At 36.0% G+C, this 9,753-nt stretch overlaps 1 protein-coding gene across 1 annotated transcript in view; it reads left to right on the forward strand.

Annotated features, from left to right (window-relative positions):
- Window positions 1-9,753, forward strand: part of cep192 (centrosomal protein 192) — a 123,847-nt gene that overhangs the window by 55,702 nt on the left and 58,392 nt on the right. The gene's annotated exons all lie outside the window — the stretch shown is intronic.

Genomic DNA, 9,753 nt, shown 5'->3' on the forward strand with positions numbered 1-9,753 from the left:
AGAAAATTCTTAGCTTTCTAAAGAAAGAACAGGTCCATATAGCCCTATTACAAGAAACCAATTTATCGCCTGCTGAGCACGCTAAGTTAAAACGTGACTGGATCGGACAGGTGTTTAGCTCTTCTTTTACTACCAAAAGCAGAGGTGTTGCCATCTTAATCAATAAATGTCTACCCTTACTTGAAGTTAAAACTCACTCAGACAAATCAGGAAGATATATTATGTTAAGAGGCTCTCTTTATGGGCAAGACATTTCAGTTTTAAATATATATTTTCCACCTATTCAGACCACAGATTTTATTTCTAATGTTTTTTCTAAATTTGTGGATTGGCTTTGTGATAACACCGTTATAGCAGGTGACTTTAATTTTTTTTCTCCTCAGTAGTAGATAAATGTCCTTCAACACAAAATCGTAGTCAGATGTCAAATAGAGCCAAAGCTGTTTTGGATACTTGCAAAGAACTTGATCTGGTTGGTACTTGGCGGGTGTTACACCCTAATGATAAGGAGTTTACATATTATTCAGCCGTTCACAAAACCAGTAGTAGAATTGACTTGATTTTCACCCCCAAAATTTATTTTAGTAAGGTTGAGTTTTGTAATATTGGGTATATTTTGATATCCGATCATGCACCTGTCTGTATAGGCATAAATATCAGTAATTTGACACTCCCTAAAAAACAATGGAGGTATAATTCATACCTAAATTTTGACCCTAATTTTGAAGGATTTTTAACAGAACAGTTGAATCACTTTTTTGTAGAAAACAAAACTCCGGGTGTTTCCCCAGGGTTACTTTGGGATACAGCAAAAGCATATGCTCGAGAGTTTTATAAAAAGTTTGTTAGTATTTTATCTGGCCCGTTACATGAGATGATTCTTCACTCATTTGAAAAAGGGGTCCTTCCTCATACAATGATGGAAGCTAATATTTCCTTGGTTCATAAAAAAGGTAAACCGGCCGATGAATGCTCCTCTTATAGGCCCATATCTGTTTTAAATATAGATTCTAAGCTTCTTGCCAAAGTACTGGCTTCTCGATTGGAGTCAATACAACCCTCTATTATTAATAACGATCAGACAGGATTTATACGTGGTAGATTCTCATCACATAATATAAGAAGGCTTATTAACATTATTAATCATTGTCCTTTGTATAGCCCAGATTCACTGGTTATATCACTTGATGCAGAAAAGGCTTTCGATCGGTTGGAATGGCCGTACCTTTTTTTGTACTTAAAAAATTTGGATTAATAGCTGACTATATTAAATGGATCCGTATATTATACACTTTTCCTCTCTCTGCTGTAATTACTAATAGTCTTAGATCTAGTAACTTTAATATTGAAAGGGGTACAAGACAAGGTTGTCCGTTGAGCCCTCTACTTTTTGCCTTAGCAATGGAACGCTTAGCGGTAAAAATAAGACAGGATACAAATATCCAAGGTATTACTATAAAGGATCAACAGCATAATATTTCGTTATATGCGGATGATGTTTTGATTTATTTAGAGTCCCCTAAGAAATCTATACCTAATTTGATAACATTAATTAATGATTACAGATCTTTTTCTGGTTACAAAATAAATTTTTCTAAGAGCGAAGCCATGCCTCTTAATAACTCGCATAGATTACATCCTAGTATATCGCACCCATTTCGGTGGTCCCCCATCGGTTTTTATTACTTGGGCATAAAAGTTTCCTCTCAGATATCAGACTTGTATAGTCTAAACTTTATTCCCCTTTTACAATCGGTAATACAAAATTTGGATAGGTGGGGCGCCCTACCATTATCCTTACTGGGTCGTATTCATCTCATTAAAATGAATGTTCTTCCACGCTTTCTCTACTTATTTCAAATGCTCCCTATTAAAATTACTAAAAAGGTTTTAGCCCAGTTAAATAGTGCTATAATTTCATTTATTTGGGCTAAAAAAAGACCAAGACTACGATATAGTGTCCTTATTCTCCCCATTAAATTAGGTGGTTTAGCTGCCCCATCCTTTTTATATTATTATCTGGCTGCCCAGTCTAGGTTTCTTTTAGAATGGCTTATAGATGACCCAGAATCTACTTGGATTGGACCTGAAGCTGCATCCCTGCATGGGATTCCCCTACGTAATTTGCTTTATATCTCAACTGCTAAAGTTTCTGCTCTGATCAAAGGTAATAGTATTTTAAAGAATATGTTAGATATATGGCGACAAATTAGAAAACATGAAGGTTATGAGAATTGTTTCTCACTATTAACCCCTCTCCATGAAAATCCAGATTTCCCACCAGGCCTTAGAGCTGGGCTGGAAGAATGGAGGGATAAGGGCATTAAAGTGGTGGGTGATGTTATTCAGGATGGTACGATTCTCACATTCCAACAGATTAAGGACAAGTTTAGTATTTCTAATGTGGACTTTTTTAAGTATCTACAGGTTCGAAATTTTATTTTGACTAAATATAGAGATTACCCAGGAGGATTTGGTATTTCCCCAGTTGAATCACTTCTTGCCATTGAAAAGCAGGTCAAAAGTATCACACGGCGTGTCTATAACACCCTTTGTAATATTAAAACTGAGAACCTTGACTCACTTAAGTGTAAATGGGAAGCTGATCTGGGTAGTGTAATTGACAATGATTCCTGGTTGGATCTATGTAGCAACCCTCTTGGTGTGTTAGCCTCAAATTCTGCTTGGGAAAGACAATTTAAAATTTTACATAGACTGTTCATTACACCTGAGGTCAGACATAAAATGAATCCAGGTCTGTCTGAGCTGTGTGTGAAATGTAAATTAGACATTGGAACCTTCTATCATTGCATGTGGAGTTGTCCTTTTATACAGCAGTTTTGGGACTTGATTAGACTGCAGCTCGACGCCATCTTTAAATGTACATTTCGACTGGGAGCAAAGACTTGCTTACTGGGCCTCAATGATGATATACCTTATAATTTTCGAAACAGAGACCTGCTACATATTTTGATTTACTTTGCTCGGAAATGTATCCTTGTAAAGTGGATGAATGAAGAACCGCCCAGTTTAAATCAATGGCTGCTTGCAGTCTGCAGCATAATCCCACTTGAGGCTTTCTCCACAGCTATGAAGAATAAACCTTTTCTATTTTATCGAACCTGGGACCCTTTCTTTGATTATCTAGGAACCTCTAAGTCTCTAAGACTAAAAGCTTGTCTGTTAGACTCAGCCTGGACAAAAGAAATGTAATATGCCTTTTTGCAATGTAATATTGTGAATTTTTTTTTTCTTTTGTGTTTATTATTATTAGTGTTATTATTATTTATTTGTTGTTTATTTAATAGCAGTGTAATTTTATTTACTATTAATAATATTTTATGTTTATTTTCTATGTGGGGGTCAGAACTAAAAAAAAAAAAAAAACTCAAATTACATGTATGACAGATATAATCTTTCTACTCAATGTAATTTTCTGACATGTTTTTGCACCAAAAATGTTCAATAAAAATATATTTGAAAAAAAAAAATAATAATAATAATAATAAGACATTTGCAGATGACTCATCTCCAAGCCCATAGCATTTTTTGACCGCAAGGAGCAAAGGCTTATGGCTTTTAGTTACAAATGGTCTACTGATGTTTTGCTTTTGTATTTTACATTAGGCTATTATTTGTGCATAAACATATCTAGATATAGTAAGAAACATACCGTTTGTTTGAAAACAACATTTTTTACATTCTTACTGCAAACTTATATTAGCGATAATATCATTAAATGTGGAGGGGGGCCTTACAATAGTTTTTTTGGGGAAAAGGGGGTCTCAGGCAAAAAAAGGTTGGGAACCACTGCCGTAGATAACCGCCTGGACCTGCAGACCTGCCTGCCTATTTTTCCTGAGGCAATTTAAACCAAAATACACTGACACTCTATCAAACATATTTTCAAAGATAAGGAATATGATTACTTACTGCGTTATTGACGCACAGCAATACCACACAAAAAAAGGATGGACTTTAAAGGTATAAGCAATGGCGAGGAAAGCTCCAGTTGCAGCTGTGCAACTGGAAACTTTATGCCCATGCAAGTCTGAACAAGTTCAACCCACGTATGCGTGAGGCAGGCAATTCTGTACAAATACATAATCTATCAGCTTAAAGATATCAGCCTAATTTTTATATCGGACAAAAATAGCTTTAAAAATAGCCGATATATAGTGCATCCCTAGCATTAATTTTAAGATTCAGTAAGCCTAAAAACTGAAATTTCTTTTAGTAAAAATGCTAGCACTGTCTCTATCCATAACAATAGGTGCAGCAGACAACAACTGTTCAATTTTATGTGTGTAGAGAAGGCACTCAATTGCAGTGTTTCCACGGTCACTTCTGGGGCCTTATCCGGCCAAAGTTGAGTCTGGTAAAGATGGTCTGCTGCCAGTTCTCTAGTCAAAAGAAAGAACATATAGTTACCGGTCAGTTTAATATATTGCATAAAACATCCTTATAGGGTTTTTATTTGCTTAAGGTCACCCTTATGTTTCTCTTTAAAATGTAAGGGTGTTGCACAAAATAATCCTTAAAGTAGTTTTCATTTAATAAGTAATATTTATTTTTCTGCATCCTCCTTGAAGATGTTGTTTCAATAATACATAATAATCTTTACACACTTTGGTCAGTCTTGGGGGTATACAGATAACAAATGTATAGTTTCAAAGTTTAATGCACATTTATGCATGGTTTCATATCACTCCGCTCTTTATTAATCTTTTTTTTTTTATTTATTTATTTTTTTTGCATAAACTCATCTGAGGTTAATATTAATTTCTCTCTGGGTTTTATATTTCTTGAACTCACAAAATACAACTGTAAATACATCTCTGTCTGCTCTTTTTGTTGCTATAATTATAATTTAGCCTACATTTTATTATCAACACATAACTCTTAGTTCCCTAGATAACTTGCTTGCTCCAAATGTGAAAACTCTTCTTGACTTAATTTAAAACGTTTTGCATTGTTTGTTTAAATATTATTTGAGATATAAGTATAATTAATTTGCATGTGTATTATATCATGCTCTGTGTGTGTGTATGGTTGAGAGCAGGTACTTACATGAGGTGCGAGTCAGAGCTGAACACTTTAATATTCATCATGACCATTCCAAAAATGGTCATAAATGTTATTTTCATTCTCTAGGTATTTTCTCTGGTTATAAAACTGGAAAATATTACCGTAAACACAAACCTACTATGTGAATAACAGAGAACAATTGAAGAGTTCAGATACAAAAGCCGCTAAACACCATTTCCACCAAAAATGAGATAACGACATTGAGTGAATGCTTTAGGCATGTAGTACATGTTCAAAAATTTTTTTTTCTCTCAAATCATCTAAATCCCAGTGTCAGCCCGTTCAGGAAAAAAAAAGTTTGTTATCAAAAGCCTCTAAATGCCACTTGCCTTTGACAGCAAAAGCCGATATGTCCCTATAACCAATCAGAAGGCGCAAATCTAATCATATGTTTTCAATGTAGCGGGCGCTGATGAGCCAGCTTTTTGAAGGAGAATGTTTTATTCAGATAGATTTTAAAAGATGGAGTTTGATGAATTGGATGAGCCTGTCGGTCTGTCATTGAATGGCAAATGAAAACGTCCCTTACCTCAAAACTCAAAAGAAAAAAGAAAACGTACTGTAGAGTGAGAAGTGTAGCCGGCAGTTATAATATTTTTTTCACAGTCTGATTGTCTGATTTAGGCCCCGTTTACACTAATACGTATTCGTTTTAAAACGTATAAGTTTTGCTATGGTTACGCCATCCGTCCACACTATGCAGCAGTTTTCGAGTGCCGAAAACTGAGCTTTTTGAAAACGCTAGAGGGTTTTCATTTTAAAATGCTGCTGCTCCGTCTCAGTGTGGATGGGGTAAACGGAGGCATGGCTGCAGACCTTCGCCATCTGATTGGGGCTTTTTCCTCAATATTAAGTCGCCTACACACAGTTCAGCCCTGCATCCTCACCTTGTAAGTTCAGACTTCGCAAGGGAAAACAAATTCCCTAGGACACGTAGGGTAAATCTTCAAAGGGAACAGTATACTGTTTAACATCATTCACATCACCCTGCAGGTTACTTTGTTTTGCTATCTTTACAATAAAATGAAAACATAATATAAGAGACTGCCTATTTTCATTTTGCTATTAACAACTTAACAGACAAAAAATGTTGAGGCGTCGTGTAGCTGCATATTTATATGAGCGCCGTCTTCATGCATATTTGTCTCCGCAAACTGATAGAAAATAATCATAACAATCCTAGATTCTTATTTAACACCATTGCTAAATTAACAAATATTCTGTCATCTTTGGAACAAAACGTTCCACCGCAAATTAGTAGTTATGACTTTATGAATTTTTTCAGTGATAAAATAGAAGGCTTAAAAATAGAAAATAGGAGATATTAAACTTTCTGCACCGCCTTATACTTCAGATCCAGTAAACACGCCACTGAATCTAAATAACCTACAGTGCTTTTAAATCATAGAACAAGAAGAGCTAGACAAAATTATAAATGGCTCTAAACCAGCTACGTGTATATTGGACCCAATTCCAACAAAGTTACTGAAAGAATTGCTACCTGTTATAGGAGAACCTCTTCTTAATGTTATCAACTCTTCTTTATCTTTAGGCCATGTTCCAAATCCTTACAAGTTAGCTGTTATTAAATCTATTATTAAGAAACCACAACTGGACCCCAGCAACTTAGCTAATTATAGGCCTATTTCAAATCTTCCATTTATATCTAAAATACTAGAAAAAGTTGTTTCTGCTCAATTATGCTCCTTTCTGCAGACGAACAATGTTTTTGAAGTGTTTCAGTCAGGTTTCAGAACTCATCACAGTACAGAAACTGCATTAGTGAAAATAACCAACGATTTATTCTTAGCTGCTGACCAAGGGTGCATCTCGCTATTAGTTCTACTCGATCTTAGTGCGGCATTTGACACCATTGACCATGGTATCCTTATTAATCGCTTAAAGTCTACAGGTGTCCAGGGACAGGCCCTACAATGGTTTAAGTCAAACTTAGCTGACCGTTACCAGTTTGTGAATATTAATGGACAGCCTTCACAAATCAGCCCAGTAAAATACGGGGTGCCTCAAGGATCAGTTTTAGGCCCTTTGCTGTTTACAATATACATGCTACCCCTGGGAGACATTATTAGAAGACATGGGATCAGCTTTCACTGCTATGCAGATGATACTCAATTATATATTTCAACTAAACCTGACGAGACGTCTAAACTGTCCAAGCTAACTGAGTGTATTAAAGATGTTAAAGACTGGATGACCAACAATTATCTTCTCTTAAACTCAGACAAAACAGAAGTATTACTTATTAGGCCTAAATCCTGTACACAGCAGATCTCACAACTCGACCTACAATTAGAGGGATACAAAGTAAGCGTTAGCTCTACTATAAAAGATATGGGTGTCATATTAGACAGCAATTTAACTTTTAAAAATCATATATCCCATGTCACAAAAACTGCTTTCTTTCATCTGAGAAATATCCCTAAGTTACGAAGTATGCTATCCATCTCAGATGCAGAAAAGCTAGTCCATGCTTTTATGACTTCTAGGCTGGACTACTGTAATGCACTGTTTGCTGGCTGCCCAGCATCTTCTATTAACAAACTTCAATTAGTACAAAATGCAGCTGCCAGAGTTCTTACCAGGTCTAGAAAATTTGATCACATCACCCCAATTTTCTCCTCCTTACACTGGCTGCCTGTTAAGTTTCGTTTTGAATTTAAAATATTGCTTCTTACATATAAAGCTTTAAATAATCTAGCTCCTGTTTATCTAACCAATCTTCTGTCTCGCTACAATCCAACTCGCTCTTTAAGGTCTCAAAACTTAGGGCTTCTGGTAGTACCTAGAATAGCAAAGTCGAGTAAAGGAGGTCGAGCCTTCTCATTTATAGCTAAACTCTGGAATAGCCTTCCTGATAACGTCCGAGGCTCAGACACACTCTCCCAATTCAAAACTAGATTAAAGACCTATCTGTTTAATAAAGCATACACTTAGTGCACCACTTAGCGGGCTTCCACACAGGTTCTGCATCTTGTTGATGTACACTATGAACAGCAGCTACGCTAATTATTTTCTTTATTCTCCATTTCCACCTGGGGATACTCTTCCCCGAGGCCCTCAGACTATGCAGAGTCACTGATTCGATCCAAGACCAACGACGAGATGATCCCAAGGTTTCCATATCCTGGACCAGGCCATATCCTGAGCAGCTACTGTGATGGTCATGGAAGAGTGGAAAACATGAGACTGATTCCTGTGATGCTCCAGAGACAGACGAGTCTTCGCTGAGGCCAGCTTCCAGCCTCCGCCACTGAGACTGCAGCTCTGCACAAGATGTTTGGCCAGCGGAGAAATTAAAATGATCGTGCCCAACTGAGCCTGGTTCTCTCAAGGTTTTTTTTTCTTCACTTCCGCCATTAGTGAAGTTTTTCCCTCTCCGCTGTCGCCACTGGCTTGCATGGTTCAGGATCTATAGAGCTGCGCATCGTTGGATTTGCTCTTCAATATTTGGACTCTCAGTAGTGATTATTAAACCACACTGAACTGAGCTTAACTGAACTGAACTTAAACACTACAAACTGAATTACACTGTTCCTATTTACTATGACCTTTTATGTGAAGCTGCTTTGACACAATCTACATTGTATAAGCGCTATACAAATAAAGGTGAATATTTATAACAAAACGAAGCCTAACATTAGTGCCTCCTTTAATTTTTATTGAAAATACGAAACATACCCTCTCTTTTTCTGAATATCAGTTTTAATAATCAATAATGGCCATTATAAAAGTATAATGTACAATAAGTTTATACAATATAGGAAACAAAGGAAAGATATCAGTCAATATGCAGAATCTGTGTCCGCGGCTACATTGATTAATATATTAACCTAATTTATCATTGCGCTTAGCCAAATCACTTTACCTGAAAACAAGTCATAGATTCAAAATACCAAAGTTGGGGAATATGTCGTTAGATATAGACAATAAGATGAGTTAAATATCATGGTTAACAAATATAGTGAGATAAGATCCAGTGGTAGATCCATGATGAACAGTCCGATGTGCACAGCTCTCATATGGGTAGATGTGCTCAAAGCACGCTGCAGTGCATGCCAGAGTGTGTGTGTGGTCACGTGATGTGCATTTTTTAGCTGTGTAATGTAGACGTAGAGTTGTTCAGAAACGCTGAGTAAAATGCCAGTGTGGGCACGGATCGTTTTCATTCTAAAACGCCTTTTTAAACTAAAATGTATTAGTGTAAACGGGGCCTCACTGTACATTTAAACACCAACTCCATTTCAGAAAAGATGAAGTTAAACAAGATGTCGTTCTATTATCCCACATGGATGCTATGATTATGAGGATAAACAGAAGAGATAAAAAAAAAAGAAACCAAGACCTTGAGTATGGTGAGGATAAATGACTGTGTGTTTTATTTGCTTGCTTAAGCTATTTTAAGATAAATGTATAAAACTATACATTATTTATATTACTGGATATTGTCTATACGTCTGATAAGCGTTTCATATAAATAAACATTGCACAGATAGCCTATTGATGTTTCACAATGTTTTGCTCCATTCTCCTTGATTATACAGTACTATACAGTTTATTTTTTAGAAATGGAAATCTTTTTTAGATGCAAAAATAAATCTACCTTTATGAAAAAGCTACTTTACTTACCCGCTAATAACTTTATCT

The sequence above is a fragment of the Danio aesculapii genome, chromosome 16 (genome assembly GCF_903798145.1).
Source record: "Danio aesculapii chromosome 16, fDanAes4.1, whole genome shotgun sequence".
Lineage (NCBI taxonomy): Eukaryota > Metazoa > Chordata > Actinopteri > Cypriniformes > Danionidae > Danio > Danio aesculapii.